Source organism: Festucalex cinctus, chromosome 12 (assembly GCF_051991245.1).
Source record: "Festucalex cinctus isolate MCC-2025b chromosome 12, RoL_Fcin_1.0, whole genome shotgun sequence".
NCBI lineage: Eukaryota > Metazoa > Chordata > Actinopteri > Syngnathiformes > Syngnathidae > Festucalex > Festucalex cinctus.
The window spans coordinates 21,512,223-21,531,345 of record NC_135422.1 but is presented as its reverse complement, the minus strand read 5'-3'; the positions used below and the strand labels follow the sequence as shown (position 1 = coordinate 21,531,345).

The 19,123-nt window shown below is 39.6% G+C and overlaps 1 long non-coding RNA gene across 1 annotated transcript; it reads left to right on the top strand.

Annotated features, from left to right (window-relative positions):
* Nucleotides 1–6,628: 6,628 nt before the first annotated feature.
* Nucleotides 6,629–14,363, top strand: LOC144032050 (uncharacterized). Its single transcript, XR_013287672.1, has 2 exons — nucleotides 6,629–13,155; nucleotides 13,217–14,363. It is a non-coding gene; the product is annotated as an uncharacterized LOC144032050 (long non-coding RNA).
* The last annotated feature ends 4,760 nt before the right edge of the window (nucleotides 14,364–19,123 follow it).

The window sequence follows — 19,123 nt, the reverse complement described above, 5'->3', positions numbered from 1 at the left end:
TTTAGGTAAATTGCTGCAAAGAGCGGTTTTAAGATTAAAAAAGATCGTCGCGGTAGATTGTTACGCTCTGATTAAATCTCATAGTTTTGTGTTTTAAATCCAGGGGTGATTTAGTATAGCTAATCTTACAGCCTATCATATTCAATAATATCTTATAGGCTAATTTAACAATGGGAATTTCTAAGTATTTAAAAGAGAAAAAAAAAACTCACAAAGACTTGGGATCTCTTAGTTCGAATACGTCGTGCAGCGATAAAACTATTTAGAATGTTAAACGTGCTACATCTTCGCTAGCGATAAGTCTAAAGACGTTTTATTTATCATCGAAGGGTAAGTTAAAAAAAAACAGGAAACAAAACAAAACATAAGGGTTTCACGAAACAAAGCACTATCGGTAACAAAAATAAAAAGTAAGTATCCATATATTATTTACACAAAATACACCTGGCACCTTAAAACGATGCCTACATCCCCCTAAAAAAAAAACTAAATCGTAAACAAAACAAAAATAAAACTACATCAACCTTCTTCGCGTACGCACCATGTCCCGAACATGACATATTTCATACCCGAATACTTTCTAAAAAACTACAATCCTAAGCCTTACAAGGGTATCCATTGATAGAAGCCATGGTAATAATCAGAAGATATTTCATTCATACATCATCAAATAAAAAGGTTAACATCAAGATAGAAGACTCTTACAAACACCAGCTTAGAGATTTCAAAAAGTATGACCCCCACAATACATTGCCCTAGTAAATTAAAGAATAATTTCTAAATCAAGTATAAAGTTCGCTGCATTTTAACAGGCTCGAACATTCGTACCTACATTTCTCTCTTTTTAAAAAGAATGTATAAAATTATTTATACGCGACTACAAAGTAGTATACTTCAGATCGAAGCATCGTATGACAATCACTTTCAAAGACTGTTTTACTGCCCCCTAGGCGTAAACACTGACACCTTACACACGCATGCACACATGCACACTTTGGACCAGCCTCCCCCTCCACCTCCTAAATCAGTTACTGCTTTTAAAAAAAAAAAAAAGTTTACGATTACAAGTCCTTTTCATAAATCAGTTTAAGTAAAACAAAAAAAACAAACAGTATATTTATTAGTTTTTTTAAATATTACAAAAACGATAAGAGGATAAAACCCATCTCCGCGCTGCGCTTTCGTATATACAAACCTCATAAACTTAAACTACAACAAAAATACATAGAGACATCCGATACAATCGTATAGACACAAATTATAGCACTAGCGGTAACAAAACTAGAAACGGAAAAATAGCATTTTATACGTGTACGCATCTGCAGAGGGGGTAAAACAACTTGCGCACTCTGCTCATGAGAGTGCCACCAACACCTTCTCTAAGCCTGATCCTTTTAAAAAAAAAAAAAAAAAATCAGTACATTTATTAGTTTTATAACACATCAAAAACGTAAGAGGGGGTAAAATTCTTATGTACAACGCAATCTTATATACAACAGCTCAAAAACATAAAATACATAGCCAGACGTACCTTCTTCACGTACACGCCATATTCCTAACATAACATATTTCATACCCAGATACTTTCTAAAAAACTACTAACCTAAGGGTTACAGGGCTATCCATTGAAAGAATCCGAGCTAATAATTAGAAGATATTTCATTCATACATATTCAGATAAAAAGGCTAACATCAAGATAGAAGACTCTTACAAACGACAGTTTAAAGATTTCAAAAAGTATGATCCCCATAATACGTTGCCCCTCCACCTCCTAAATCAGTTACTGCTTTTAAAAAAAGAGTTTGCGATTACAAGTCCTTTTCATAAATCAGTTTAAGAAAAACAAAAAAACCCAGTATATTTATTAGTTTTTTAAATATTACAAAAACGATAGATATTAAAACCCGTTTCCACACAGCGCATTCGTATATACAAACCTTATAAACTTAAACAACAACAAAAATACATAGAGACATCCGATAAAAATCGTATAGACACAAATTATAGCACTAGCGGTAACAAAACTAGAAACAGAAAAATAACATTTTATACGTGTACGCGTCTGCAGAGGGGCTAAAACAACTCGTGCGCTTTATTCATGAGAGTGCCACCAACACCTTCTCTAAGTCTAATCCTTTAAAAAAAAAAAAATCAGCGCATTTATTAGTTTTATAACGCATCAAAAACGTAAGAGGGGGTAAAATTCTTATGTATAACACAATCTTATATACAACAGGTCGAAAACATAAAATATAAACTTAAACAACAACAAAAATACATAGAGACATCCGATAAAAATCGTATAGACACAAATTATAGCACTAGCGGTAACAAAACTAGAAACAGAAAAATAACATTTTATACGTGTACGCATCTGCAGAGGGGCTAAAACAACTTGCGCGCTTTATTCATGAGAGTGCCACCAACACCTTCTCTAAGTCTAATCCTTTTAAAAAAAAAAAAATCAGCGCATTTATTAGTTTTATAACGCATCAAAAACGTAAGAGGGGGTAAAATTCTTATGTATAACACAATCTTATATACAACAGGTCGAAAACATAAAATATAAACTTAAACAACAACAAAAATACATAGAGACATCCGATAAAAATCGTATAGACACAAATTATAGCACTAGCGGTAACAAAACTAGAAACAGAAAAATAACATTTTATACGTGTACGCATCTGCAGAGGGGCTAAAACAACTTGCGCGCTTTATTCATGAGAGTGCCACCAACACCTTCTCTAAGTCTAATCCTTTTTAAAGAAAAAAAAATCAGCGCATTTATTAGTTTTATAACGCATCAAAAACGTAAGAGGGGGTAAAATTCTTATGTACAACACAATCTTATATACAACAGCTCAAAAACATAAAATACATAGCTAGACGTACACCAAAAACGTGAGAGAGGGTAACCTTATGGTGTCAAAGGCCGCCTACAGCTTTTTTTCTCAGGATGGGTGGGGCTGGTGTTTTGTAGAACAGAATTTCTCAGAGAGGGGAGAATGGAGGAAAACTCCAATTCGGTCATGTATTTGGCGAGGTAAGAGCATTTTAACACAGCTAAAACCTCCAAAAATTTAATTTTTCATGTTGGTACCCCTTTAGTATTTTATTTACAAGCTCGTAAATATTCTCAGTGGTACATTTGTAGAAAATGTATATCCCCAAAGCAGGTTTACAACTAGAACGTGAGCAACGCCTTGCCGTGATTTAGTGTCATTAGTATTATTATTTTGCACAGTGAATCACATTTAGGATAACATCTAAGTGTGTCTTTAAATCTGATAAATGTGGAAAATTCCAATTTGAATTGCTACAGCCCTAAAATAAAAGTGTACACACCCTTCTTCATATACATATTGCATCTATGGTATCATAAATTCAAGCCGTGGATCCTTTCTAAAAAACTATTAGCCAAGGGCTTATAGGAATACCCTTTGTAAGAGACAAAGGTGTTAATCTACTGATAAGAAGATGATTTTGGTTAAATTGTTGCAAAGAGAATCGCTTATAACATTTAGGATAACATCTAAGTATGTCTTTAAATCTGGTAAATGTGGAAAATTCCAATTTGAATTGCTATAGCCGTAAAATAAAAGTGTACACACCCTCCCTCATATACATATTGCATCTATGGTGTCATAAATTCAAGCCGTGGATCCTTTCTAAAAAACTATTAGCCAAGGGCTTACAGGAATACCCTTTGTAAGAGACTAAGGTGTTAATCTACTAATAAGAAGCTGATTTTGGTTAAATTGTTGCAAAGATCGGCTTTAAGATTAAAGATTAAGGGTTAAGTAGAGTATAAATCTATTAACGTATCAAGAAACTCAAAGTTTCATACTTTCAATTCTCTTAGTTTTGAATAGAAGGTATAGAATCGCTTGTATCGTAATACAAAGTATACTTCAGACTAAAGCATCAGATATAACAGTCTGTTTTACTAATAGGAAAAAACACAGAAAAAAAAAAAAAAAAAACATGCACACACGCTGTCAGCCGTCTGACCAATAATGTCCACATGCAGTTCCTGCCTGAGTTTGTGATTACATATTCTCTCCAGAAATCAGTATTTTTAAACTAGTACAATTATTATCTTTTTTAAACACACACACACACACACACAAAAAAAAGGTAAACAAATTTTCGCTACTCTAATGCCATACATTGTTCCGTCATCCAAAATGTATAATTTTACAAATTGAATACCTTTGAATCAAATTTTTAGGTTTTACATTCATTATCAACATTTTAATACCTTAGTTTACTTTTGTAGACAAAATTATACTAACTTTATTGTGTTCATCCTACCGAGATTTCTTTATTACATTGCTATCAAATACAGCGCACAAAACATCAACCGATTAATTTCACACCTCACTCTAATTAAAATTAAAATAAAAGTGTACACACCCTTCTTCATGTATAAATACATCTATGGTGTCATAAATTCAGACCGTGGATCCTTTTATAGAAAACTATTAGCCAAAGGCTTACAGGAATACCCTTTGTAAGAGACTATCGTGTTAATCTACTAATAAGAAGATGATTTTGGTTAAATTGTTGCAAAGATCGGCTTTAAGATTAAAGATTAAGGGTTAAGTAGAGTATAAATCTAATAACGTATCAAGAAACTCAAAGTTTCATACTCTCAATTCTCTTAGTTTTAAAAAGAAGCAGACGTCTGACCAATAATGTCCACATGCAGTTCCTGCCTGAGTTTGTGATTATATATTCTCTCCAGAAATCAGTATTTTTTTTAAAAACTAGTACAATTATTATCTTTTTTAAACACGCAAAAAAAGGTAAACAAATTTTCCCATCCCTCCCCAAATAGCGTACTCTTATACACATCATAAACATAAAATAATAAAAACATACACGTCTAAGCATACCTATAAACATCACGTATATATAAAATGTACAAATTCTAGCATCCATCGTCTTATAATAGACACCATATAAAAATAAAACGTATCATTTGTAACCGAAACGTAAATGAGTTAAGTTTGGTTTAATATAGGGATAGTGTTCAGTAACATTAAAAAGATGGCTGCTGGGGGGTTTAGTATGATGCTAGTTTCGATCTGCTGTCGCCAAAAATTTAAAATTAACCCTACTTAATATTTAAAGGCTACTCTAATGCCATACATTGTTCCGTCATCCAAAATGTATAATTTTACAAATTGAATACCTTTGAATCAAATTTTAGGTTTTACATTCATTATCAACATTTTAATACCCTAATTTACTTTTGTAGACTAACTTTAATGTGTTCATCCTACCAAAATTTCTTTATTACATTGCTATCAAATACAACGCACAAGACATCAATCAATTAATTTCACGCCTCACTCTATTTAAAATTAAAAATACAGACAAACTTCTTAGTAAATCCAAGGTGGATATGAACTGATGGCGTGTTACACTGAAAACGTAGATTATATGGTTAAGAGGAATGTGTAGCTCCTCCTTGTCTCGCTCCCTCAATAACCATATGCAGTAACATCCTTTGCCCAATAGATGGCGCCGTTTACCGCGGCTTGAGGGGGTCGCAACTCACTAGCTCCTAGTCACAAACACACAAGTTTTTAGTGACAGAAAAAAGAAGGACGCGGTTCTGAAATGGGTTAAATAGCCGTCCTATACGCACGAATAATCTATTTTTCGTCTGTATTTCCAACTACAGCGGTTAGAAACCGATCCTCTTTATTTTATTTAAAAAAAAAAAAAGAAAAACCCCATGAATGAGACGCGACTACGTATTCAGAAGCATCGGTAAGTCTCTTTTTATTTACTTAAAAAACATAAAACAAATGGATAACATTTTTTAATATTCACTTTAACTAGATTAAGTGAGCCTCGTACTAATTTACATTCACGCACGCACATACCCGATAGAGGGGTGGTGGGGGCTTCCTACCGCCCAACATGGTGATAAGGGGGGTCGGGGGTTCCTACGGTTGGTACCCGTTCTACTTCATAGTGGGGGGCTTTATCAGTATTCGTGTGAAAAATCAAAGGAAGTACGTAGACAATCGGTGGGGGGTGACCGGAATCCTATGTTTGTTAAAGGGGGTGGGGGGACCGGAAAACAACAAAGCTACTGTTTGGGGGGTTCAGAGGAAGTACGTAGACAATCGGTGGGGGGTGACCGGAACCCTATGTTTGTTAAAGGGGGTGGGGGGACCGGAAAACAACAAAGCTACTGTTTGGGGGGTGACCGGAACCCTATGTTTGTTAAAGGGGGTGGGGGGACCGGAAAACATGTGTTTGATGTTGTGGGAAACAGAATGTCATCAATCATTTTTGACAGAAGCCGTCTTCCGGCCTCTGATTGGCTAGGACGATGAGGGGGGGTGGCTTCCAACCTCTGATTGGTTAAGACGATGAGGGGGGTGGGGAGGGGGTGCAGAATCTCATCAATCATTTTTGACATTTGCCGTCCTGGGGTTCTGATTGGTTAAGAAGGTGGCAAGTGGGTAGGGCTTAATTCAAAATAACGGCTTCTGATTGGTTGAGATGCCGGAAGGGGGCGGGGCTTACTTCAAAGGGGTTTTATGGGGGGCAATCAATCACTTTTTGACATTTGCTGTAGTGTTACTATATATGCCTGTTAGAGTTATTGTGTATATATTATTCTATATTTTCTCTTATTACAGAGTTAGTTGTAAACTATGTATTCAGTATTTCACTATGAATTCAGTATTTCACTATGGGTGTGGAGCTGCTGCATGTTTATTCAACCTGAGGACATCTGGAATGTGGGAATGAAGAACTACAGCCTTCAAGGATTAGTAGTCGTGACGATTTAAAGGATGTCCTCTGTATTTTACGACTGCTGGAGTTGCTTATCACATTGCTGCCAGTACTCCCATTTTCCTCAGAGGCAAGTGTGTGGCCTATTGTGTATGTTAGGGAATCCCAAATAAAAGAGGAGAAGTAGGGAGTTGTGTCAGAAGGGGCTGGGAGCTTGTGATCTGCGCACAACTCTCTGTCAGCTTCTCCTCGCGAGTAATCAAATCCTTGTGTCTTCTCATTCTTTCTTCTGTGTATTTTAAATGTTGCAGGTGTTGACTTGACATTAACTTGGTCCTTTCGAGCCGGATCCCAGGACGCCTAAAGGATTCCAGTTGCAGAGTCGACCTCCAGGAAGACCGTGGCCACGGCAAATACTACCCTTTTCCGGGACTGGATTTCGTCTCTGTGACTGGGATCTGGAAGGCTGACGGGAATCCAAAGGACGAGAAGACATCTGGGTGAGAAAAAATTTACTTTCCGGGGGAAAGTGTGAATGAATGTCGACGTAAAATCTGCGCGAAGGTACTGTCGCAGCCTGCACGAAGGTACTGTGTGGGAGGAAAAACCTTGTGAATACTAGTCAATGGCAAGTAAAGGGAACGGAGCCCGGTAACGTCCGTGTAAAGAGACGATGGCGGAGTCGTGTACGTACTTAAATTCCGTGAAACGCAGAAAATAAAAGGGCCTTGTGTGAGTGTGTGAAGTGAATGGAAGTGTAGTGTCATTTGATACTTACTTCATTTTAAACAAACAGGATTGTAAGTGACAACTCATTGTGGAAGCAAAGGCAAGAATTCTCCGCCCTATTGGGTAGAAGCTTGAGAATTACCGCAGTGAGAAATTTATTGTCACCCTGTTATTTGAACCTATCAGTCCCTAGGAAACTCTAGGTTCGCGGACTGTACCAAATTCATATAAAATGGGGGAAAATAAACAGTAAAAGTGAGCTACAAGATGAACTATCCAGTAAGGATTGGATGTTCATAGAAAAATTAGATCCATCTAAAATATAGCATTGAAATACGTGGATTACAAGATATACTTTTGCTGGCCAGCTTAATTTACAATAGTAAAAATAATAACAATAATAATGGTAATCCACTACAATATGAAATAAGGAATAAAATGAAAAGGAAAGTTGGAGCTTTAACAGCCTAATGATATCGAGGCATAAGTGTATTGTCTGTAAAAGTGTATGTGTGTGGCTTCTCACTGTGTTTGTCTCTGTGAGCTCTTGTGTATGTGTCTGTGTGTCATATTGTCTAAAGACGACGGCTTAAAAGGGTTTAAATTGTGTATAAGGGGTTGTTAGATCGTGTCTAACATAACTATGTTAAAAACGGTGAAATTGAGAAATTTTGGTCTGTATCAAATATGAGGTGCGTGGACCAAAAAGTGGTCCCAGAAGGGGTCATCACCCGGTCCTCAGGTGAAAATTGTGTATTTTTGTTTTTGGATGGTAAAGCTAATTGTTTGAGAGTGAGTTAAGTAGGTGATTGATGACAAGTTGCGTGTGAGTGTGGATGGTTGTTTGTCTCTGTGTGCCCTGCGATTGGTTGGCAACCAGTCCAGGGTGTCCCCCGCCTACTGCCCAGAGCCAGCTGAGATAGGCGCCAGCAGCCCCCGCAACCCTTGTGAGGAATCAGCGGTCAAGAAAATGGATGGATGGATGGATTGATGACAAGTTGTTGAACTTCTGACAGGAAAAAAAAAAAATAATCATTTTTGTTGGGATTGTTTGAGCATGGGAAATGATAAAAGTAAGAGAGAAACGTGAAAGTAGAATTGATTATGGTAGAATTAGAACAACTGGACAAAGAGAAGATGAATTAGTGGATGATTTTAAAGTGGGATTTGTGAAGTGTTAGAACAAGTTGTGGTGGTGTAGATGATGATAAGACAGGAAGGAAGTGTAATGTTAGAGGACACTGAGTTAAGAAATTACCCTCAAAAGTATAAAATAGATAGTAAAATGATTAGAGGAGTTAGAAAAGAAAAAACGGTAAAGGACTGCTGTGTTAGTCATATATATGAAATAATATGATTTTTATGGAAAATTGACAGTGATAGGAAGCAACGTAAGTAATTGATCACACAATTATACAATTTCTATTCTAGGTTTGAATGGTGATTAAAAATTGTGATCAGATGACAGGCAAAATGTGTAGTTGTGATGATTATTTAGGTGAATGATTCTTTAAAAAAAAATAAAAATCAATAACTTTCAGAAGAAGAAGGTGTTATAACTGAATTTAATAACTGAGAAGATTTTTGGTTATTATTGGGAAAATAACTAAGTGGTACAGATATTGAGTCGGATTTCAAATATCACTATTTTTGAAATGTAGTGGAGGAATGATTTAATTTTAAGCAATATAGACATTTTTATACCTAATATTATGCTACCTCACTACATTAGGTGGCTGTGGATCTCTGATAGTTGGTTGTACGTTTGAATGTTGATAAAATTAAATAAAAAAATGGATAGATCTCCAGATAAGTTAAAGATTGACAGGGAGTGGTAAAATTAGGACTCAGAGATAAGAATTGACCTCTAAGGTATTTATGGACATAAAACACCTCATTCTGAGGGAAAAGCAAAGGCTATAAAATGAAATAAAATAAAAGCTCTCCAAAAGAAAGGATAGCTAACAGGCCACAGAAAAGTCACTTCTAAACTAAAATGATACTGTGCCTACGAATGTACGAATAAAGGTTTACACAGAAGACAAATGACAATAAGGCTGAGTAATTAAATTAGTAAATGTTCTAAAAGTTTCTTATTGTGGTGTTTGCATTGAATAATAGATTTGGTGTGACTCATGCAGATCCAGATTAGAGAACAACATAAAATTGTAAGAAAGAGCCTTTACAATGTTGTTTTGAATATAGTCCTGAAGTTTGTATAAAAGATTGGTTACACGGAGGAATGTTTCCCTAATTGAATTCTGATTTAGCTCCTGCTGTGATTGAGTGTGAAATTTAACAAATTCTCCCTCACTAGAACCTGATAAGTAAAATAGGCATTAAAGGAAAAAAGATTATTAAAATGGTTTGAAAGGCAAACATATTATTAGTGGTAAGTTATTTAAAATAAATAAATAGCTGAGATTTGTACTTGATTAAGAAGAAAAAATGGCATTTATAATTGAACTTGAATTATTAATAGCTGCTTTTCCACCAACAAGCCCAGGATCTTTGAGTTCTGGGTAAAGTGAGTTTTTGGTTGCAAAAGTTCAGCAGGGAATTTAGAATTGTGTTTTTACAGTGTCTTAGAGTTCTCTGTAATTAATTTAAATGAGTTTGATTGAGACGAGCTGATGTAAAAATACTGACCCCTCAAAGTAACCACCCTAGGTTAGCGAGACCCTGTTACCGAGATAGTACTTGGATGCCCCATGAGGAATTTTTATTGCCCTGGTAATTGTTGTTGGTGGAAAAACGGCCATTTATTTGAACAAGGTGAACATAAAAATAATGATGAAACGAAACCAGTAAGCAGAATTATATTAAATGGGATTAGGCCTAGTCTTAGTGTCTACATTAGATGGGAACATGGTAGTAAAAAGATAAGCTGAGTAGAAAAAGGGATATCTCTATGTGAAAGGTGTAGGATCTTTGCATTTTTACGACGTAGTCTATATAAGCCTAAATAAATTTTTAAATGGTAGCTGACGCCTTATTACAAAAAGCGAGGGAATTGATTGTAAAGAAGGGAGATAGAATGGGAGATGACAAACTATGTCACTCTGAGCATAAATGTGAGAATCAAAACAATGCTACACCTACAAGTGTCACAGTTGACTACTTGTACACTGATGATGAGTGTGATGCAGCGACATATCATTTTACCGGAACGATTTAAGGTACTGTTTAAAATGAGGAATTACACGTGTCATTGCTAAAAAGTAAATACAGGCATTGGAAAGACATGTGAATGTTTGGAATTGGTGAAATTGTGAGTAGAACAGGAAAGACAGGTTAAAGGGGGATAAAAAATATATATACTGGATAGATTAGGAAGACATCTGAATTAATGATGTAATATAATAGTTATGGTAGAAGGCATAGAGATGACAGAACTTTTGTTTTTCTTTAAAACTAAATAGGAAGAACTGTTTAACCTGCTTCCTTATGAATTCATCATTCATTCATTCATTCATTCATTCATTCTGATGTTGGGTTTCTTGACAACATGTAAGTAAGTGGAAATCAGAGCAAACAGATCAGATATCTATGCTAAAGCTGATTTATTGAAGTAAAATGCTGAATTGGAGATAAATTAGACTAGTGATTAAGGACTCGCAAAGGGCAGGAGTGCTGATTGAAAATACTAAACATATTAACTGGAAATACATTATTAGATAATTTGGATTCTTGATGAAAATTTGAGGAATGAATAAGTACTATAACAGTACACCCAAATTGTATATTCTGGTCTAAATTTGCACTGGAAGGAAAATATATTGTTACTACAAGGATATTGTGAATGTCCCACAATACCCTCTCAAGCAATTATAAATTGTTTGGGTACATTGGAAAGTCAGATTTTGACTTGCATGGACAAAATTATTTTATGGCATGATAGAAAATTGAGCTGTGAAATGAAAACCAGCAACAACTTAAAAGAAAGACGAAATTGGAGAATGATGTAAATAAAGGTGTATTACATTTTTGTGCAACAAGGGTGTAATATTTAGATTGTTTTGATTGTAAAGTGGTTATGATGGAGACCCAACGATAAAACGAAGTAATTTTATCGGCCCTAAGATTTGAAACAAATTACAAAATGATATCTTAAATTCCTGAGTGAAATTGTGACCTGTTATGAACTTTTGATGTTTGTGATTATGCTGTTTTAAAACGAAAACACCCACAGGTTGATGCAATTATACATATATAATTATACATGAATTGGGTGGATAATTATGCTAACAATTCTACTACTGAAATTGAATTGAGATACTGATAACAACGACAATGTTTGACAAATTTTAATAGATAGATGAATGTGAAAAATGCAGTTTGTGATTTAAATTGAACAATGATAGTAGTGGCTTTACGAAGATATTGGAAGGCCATTTGAACAGACAATTGATTGCTGACATGGTTATGAGTTTTGTTTAGAATGCATGAAGTAGAATTTAAGCCAGTATTTTATATTCATTGTGTACAAGATGATTGATATTCATGGTGGCTTTATTATTAACTACATATGGCTTTGGGAAAGATGTGTTACATTTAAACGTGATTATATGGTTGTAAACAATACAAGATGTAGTATGATACAATTAGTTTTGAAGAAATGCCAGACTACTACTATGCTATGGGTAGACTATAAAATTCTATCCGTCCAAGACATGTAAACTACAGTGTTCTTTCGCAAATTAGGGCCAGAGCGGTGAAGGCTACAGGGTCCCAATTGTTTAAAATTCCATAGTTGTTTAAAAAAAAAAGAAAAGAAAAAAAGTGCTGATTTTGTGGATTTTTGTACAGCTGTGAAATTTTTTGGAAGAGGAAAATGACTGTATGAAGGTTAACCCACTGATATACGAGGGAACACTGTAGTGGAAAAGAAAAAAAAGGAAAAATGAAAACCTTTTGTAAATATTGTGAAATTATTTTAAATTGCATGCAGCATAAGATTTATATGAAGTGGCTTGGATAATGATTTTGAGTTGTGAGCCATAAAAATGTCTCAAAAGGGGGGAGTTGGTAACAATACTGCAGTACCGCATGTAAATTTTATATTTTTAATTTTTTAAGTTTTTATGTTTTTGGAATTTTGTTTTAGAATTTTGTTATACATGGAATTGATGTTTCTAATATTTTACAATTTTTGTTAGTGGCTATGGATTTTATGGAATTGAACAAAAAGTAAGACAATGTCAATATTAACAAGTACTGATTGATGGTCTTAAAAAATGTAACAATGAGTTGAAATTGTTCCAGAAAAACAACTGGATGTTATTTTTATGGCAGAAGCATTGTGTGAACAGATCATGTCTCTATATGACGTACTAGTTATTTGGAGTAATGAATGAAAGTCACTTTATATGTTACATTGTTTAAGGGAAAAACAGAAAAGCGAGAAAAATACATGATCAAAGCATGGAGATAAGATAATTGATGATTAAGTAATTTGGGAAATTGTAAAAGGAACAAGACAGTTAAGCTCGTTTGAAATTTCGTGTGGTGGACCATTTAAATTTGCCTATTGTAATAACCTGTTAAGCCGTACAGATGAAAGAAATTTATTCAAGTGACTATATGAGAAGATTGTTTAAATGATAAGGAAGTGAAAATGTTTAATCAAATGCCAGATGACTCTCTATCTCAGCAGGAAGGTAAGCCTCCCATCAAGGGTAGTGACTGACTTTGATTAAAGGTCCAGCCTAAGGTGGGAAGGCCCTTGTAAGTGTTGTTGGCCCCGAAGGTTGTGAAGATCGCTGAACGACTCTCCTAGATTCACCTATCGCATGGCACAAAACAGGTACCATTGACTAACAGCTTGCCAGGTTGCGGAGCGAAGCCTGACTGAAGTGAGGTCAGAGGAGAAACAAGCAGCTTGACTCGCTGTGAAAAGTCTGACCAAGTAAGTCAGTGAAGACTTTGGGAGCACATTGTTTGCTACCCTCAAAGTTCCCCCAACCGCTGTGAAGTCCAGGGCCTGTCTACTGTGCATGATGTGTCAGAAGGGACAATTCATGGAGACGAGTCCCTTTCCTGAATCAAATGGAGCGTAAGATGCGATCAGACGCAGTTGGGGCTGTCTTTTTGATTTTGATGTTTGTTTTTGGGGCCATCTTGAAGAGGAAGAGAGACAGCTGGTTGAATTATTATTGCTGAGAATTACATACAGAAGCATTGGATAATGTACACACATTAGAGCAACAACACATTGATTGCACTTTAAAGACGACACGTTGAATTATATTGTGCTTATGATAATTTTACTAATGTGGGGTTTTATGATGGAAAGAGAAATGTTACGTCATGCTCTATGTGGTATTGATAGTGTTGACAAAGGACTTATTTGTGTAATGGGAAAAAATTGTGTTATGCACTGTGATGGTGATGTTTTGCTTTTTTTTAACAAATACATGGTATGAGACTTTGAGCAAATATATAATAAATAGGGGGGAATGTTAGAGTTATTGTGTATATATTATTCTATATTTTCTCTTATTACAGAGTTAGTTGTAAACTATGTATTCAGTATTTCACTATGAATTCAGTATTTCACTATGGGTGTGGAGCTGCTGCATGTTTATTCAACCTGAGGACATCTGGAATGTGGGAATGAAGAACTACAGCCTTCAAGGATTAGTAGTCGTGACGATTTAAAGGATGTCCTCTGTATTTTACGACTGCTGGAGTTGCTTATCACATTGCTGCCAGTACTCCCATTTTCCTCAGAGGCAAGTGTGTGGCCTATTGTGTATGTTAGGGAATCCCAAATAAAAGAGGAGAAGTAGGGAGTTGTGTCAGAAGGGGCTGGGAGCTTGTGATCTGCGCACAACTCTCTGTCAGCTTCTCCTCGCGAGTAATCAAATCCTTGTGTCTTCTCATTCTTTCTTCTGTGTATTTTAAATGTTGCAGGTGTTGACTTGACAATGCCACATCTAATAGGGCGGATGTGCTGACATATTGCTTTGAACGGACCACCTGTTTGAACGGTGTCTGCAGCAGAATTAAAAAGAAAAAAAGGACAGCAAAATCCTACCTCATTGTAGATGCCAAAACGATGTGGGTCCCGTAGTTTGTTTGTTTTTCCAAGTGACTCTTTAGTTGCCGACACGAAAGAAGTTTGTAGTATGTCCCTCCTCACCTGTCTTGTGCGCCAGCGTCCTCAGAAACATGCAGCTTCACTTGTACAAAATGTACATGACTCTTGCATTGAATGCAACATTGACATATTTGTCGCATATGCGTATAAGTCAGCATAAGGCATACCTAGCATTATTTTCAGTAAGACTGTGATGGCTGTTACAGATAAGACAAATCAATCAAACAAAACCATACCACTATTTCTTCATATTGTGACATCTTGCAAGAATGCCGCCAGAAAACGTTACTTGTACAAATGGCCACCGTTGGCCGTAGCCGGCGCCAAAAACAAGAACAATTCGGCGAGTGGCGAGCATTAGAAGCAATGAACTGAAGCAGCTAACACAAACGTAACATACCTCCGACACCGCGAGACCTGTGTTGCGTTTACTGACACTCGGATATAAGAGTACTAAACCGAATGAATGGAAAAATATAATAATAAAAGGAGAACCATTTTAGAGATCCATGCCTCAACTGGGCGGGCACAATCATCTTGGTGGGCGGGCACGGACCCCTATGGCCCGCTCATGGTGACGGGTGTGTTCCCACCAACGATGATATCATATTCTTCAAAGGCTTGCTGAGGAAAGTGAGGGAGGAGTCACTCCATGGCTTCAGACACCTGGTCAACAGGTCCTGTGTAAAACAAGTGGTGCTTGTACATGTGACCATTCCGTATTGCTTCACACAAAAAGTTCATGTAGTGTGCAATGCCGTCCATATGTAAATGACATACCAAGACGTCGGCTGACTTCAGTTTGTTGCAGCTCAGATATGGTAGGTGGAGATACTGGTGGTACAACACCGAAGCCTTCTGGGGTCCTCCATTCAAGTGTCCTCATTCGGGGCATTCCAATTTGGCTGCTGACTCTCCCCTTAATATTTTTTTTTTCTTGCAGGTCGGTGATGTATTTAAACGGTGCATGAATGCTTGTATACATCAGAATATGGTTCTGGAACCCCTCAAGTTTGGCTGTTGATCTAGTGTGACACAAACAAAAACAAAATTATAAAATAAAATAATTGATGATACTACTATATGTCACCAACTTTCCAACAAAGCCCCCAAAATAGAGGTAAGATCTTTAGTTTTTGGGCCCAAAACATTGTATTAGCTAGATAAAAGTAACTTGACTGCATACTGCATAGAATATGCAAAGGCTGCTTGCTTGTCGAGTTTCCATGGAAAACGTAGCAGCCTGTAAATTCTTGTGCACCCAATTACACAATGGACCAGTACACACTTGAGTGAGAGAGTTCAGACTCTAGCAGTGCTTACGGTACAGCCAGCAGTTAAGTCCAGAAAGTTATTCCCTGCCGAAAATTAATTTCGAGAACACTATTTTCACCAACCACAACGAAAATAATAATTTTCAACTCCTCCACTAATACAGTATGCTTTAGATTCTCCATTGAAGTTATGGGCAAATATACCTCCGAAATCACAGTTACATTACATTACACAATAACTTGCGCATTTACTCTAAATATAACGTGCCAGCGGGAATCTTTTTTTTTTTCAAAGCAAGTAGCTACATAACGAAATCGTTCGAGTGGTGCGGAGTTGGTAATCAACAGCTACAGTGATCGTAAAACAAAGGTACGAACATCGTATTAATTAGTACGGTGTATACTTTTTCTCTCGCTCTCAAAACGTAAACACAAATGTACTCTTACTTACCGTCCATCCATCCATCCATCTTCTTCCGCTTATCCGGGGTCGGGTCGCGGGGGCAGCAGCTTCAGGAGGGAAACCCAGACTTCCCTCTCCCCAGCCACTTCAACCAGCTCCTCCGGCGGGATCCCAAGGCGTTCCCAGGCCAGCCGAGAGACATAGTCTCTCCAGCGTGTCCTGGGTCGTCCCCGGGGCCTCCCGCCAGTGGGACATGCCCGAAACACCTCCCCAGGGAGGCGTCCAGGAGGCATCCGAACCAGATGCCCGAGCCACCTCAGCTGGCTCCTCTCAACGCGGAGGAGCAGCGGCTCGACTCCGAGTCCCTCCCGGATGACCGAGCTTCTCACCCTATCTCTAAGGGAGAGCCCGGACACCCTGCGGAGGAAACCCATTTCGGCCGCTTGTATCCGGGATCTCGTTCTTTCGGTCACGACCCACAGCTCGTGACCATAGGTGAGGGTCGGAACGTAGATCGACCGGTAAATCGAGAGCTTTGCCTTTTGGCTCAGCTCTTTCTTCACCACAACGGACCGATACAGCGTCCGCATCACTGCAGACGCTGCACCGATCCGCCTGTCGATCTCCCGCTCCATCCTACCCTCACTCGTGAACAAGACCCCAAGATACTTGAACTCCTCCACTTGGGGCAGGATCTCGTCCCCGACCTGAAGACGACACTCCACCCTTTTCCGACTGAGGACCATGGTCTCGGATTTGGAGGTGCTGATCCTCATCCCAGCCGCTTCACACTCGGCTGCGAACCGCTCCAGTGAGAGCTGGAGGCCCCGGCCTGATGAAGCCAAAAGCACCACATCATCTGCAAAGAGCAGAGATGCAATGCTGAGGCCACCAAACCGGAACCCCTCCACGCCTCGGCTGCGCCTAGAAATTCTGTCCATAAAAGTTATGAACAGAATCGGTGACAAAGGGCAACCTTGGCGGAGTCCAACCCTCACAGGAAACGAATCCGACTTACTGCCGGCAATGCGGACCAAACTCTGGCAACGGTCGTACAGGGACCGAACAGCCCGTATCAAGGGGCCCGGCACCCCGTACTCCCGAAGCACCCCCCCCAGAACTCCCCGAGGGACACGGTCGAACGCCTTCTCCAAATCCACAAAACACATGTAGACTGGTTGAGCGAACTCCCACGCACCCTCGAGGATCCTGCGGAGGGTGTAGAGCTGGTCCACTGTTCCACGGCCAGGACGAAAACCACACTGCTCCTCCTGAATCCGAGATTCGACCTCCCGACGGACCCTCCTCTCCAGCACCCCTGAATAGACCTTACCAGGGAGGCTGAGGAGTGTGATCCCTCTGTAGTTGGAACACACCCTCCGGTCCCCCTTCTTAAAAAGGGGGACCACCACCCCGGTTTGCCAATCCCGAGGCACTGTCCCCGATGTCCACGCGATGTTGCAGAGGCGTGTCAACCACGACAGCCCCACAACATCCAGAGTCTTTAGGAACTCCGGGCGGATCTCATTCCACCCCCGGGGCCCTGCCACCGAGGAGCTTTCCAACCACCTCAGTGACTTCGACCCCAGAGATAGGAGAGCCCACCCCAGAGTCCCCAGACTCTGCTTCCTCAAAGGAAGACGTGTTGGTGGAATTGAGGAGGTCTTCGAAGTATTCCCCCCACCGCTTCACGACGTCCCGAGTCGAGGTCAGCAGCACCCCATCGCCACTATACACAGTGTTAATGGTGCACTGCTTTCCTCTCCTGAGACGCCGGATGGTGGACCAGAATTTCCTCGAAGCCGTCCGGAAGTCGTTTTCCATGGCCTCACCGAACTCCTCCCATGTCCGAGTTTTTGCCTCAGCAACCGCCGAAGACGCGTTCCGCTTGGCCATCCGGTACCTGTCAGCTGCCTCCGGAGTCCGGAGTCAAAAAGGCCCGATAGGACTCCTTCTTCAGCTTGACGGCATCCCTTACCGCTGGTGTCCACCAGCGGGTTCAAGGATTGCCGCCACGACAGGCACCGACCACCTTACGGCCACAGCTCCGATCGGCCGCCTCAACAATGGAGGCGCGGAACATGGCCCATTCGGACTCAATGTCCCCCGCCTCCCCCGAGACAAGGGAGAAGCTCTGCCGGAGGTGGGCATTGAAACTCTTTCTGACAGGGGATTCCGCCAGACGTTCCCAGCAAACCCTCACAATACGTTTGGGTCTGCCAGGTCGGACCGGCATCTTCCCCCACCATCGGAGCCAACACACCACCAGGTGGTGATCAGTTGACAGCTCCGCCCCTCTCTTCACCCGAGTGTCCAAAACATGCGGCCGCAAATCCGATGACACGACTACAAAGTCGATCATCGAACTGCGGCCTAGGGTGTCCTGGTGCCAAGTGCACATATGGACACCCTTATGCCTGAACATGGTGTTCGTTATGGACAAACCGTGACGAGCACAGAAGTCCAATAACAGAACACCGCTCGGGTTCCGATCAGGGGGGCCGTTCCTCCCAATCACGCCCCTCCAGGTCTCACTGTCATTCCCCACGTGAGCGTTGAAGTCCCCCAGCAGAACGAGGGAGTCCCCAGAGGGAGCACTCTCCAGCACACCCTCCAAGGACTCCAAAAAGGGTGGGTACTCTGAGCTGCTGTTTGGTGCATATGCACAAACAACAGTCAGGACCCGTCCCCCCACCCGAAAGAGGAGGGAGGCTACCCTCTCGTCCACCGGGGTAAACCCCAACGTACAGGCGCCGAGCCGGGGGGCAATAAGTATACCCACACCTGCTCTGCGCCTCACACCGTGGGCAACTCCAGAGTGGAAGAGAGTCCAACCCCTCTCAAGAGGA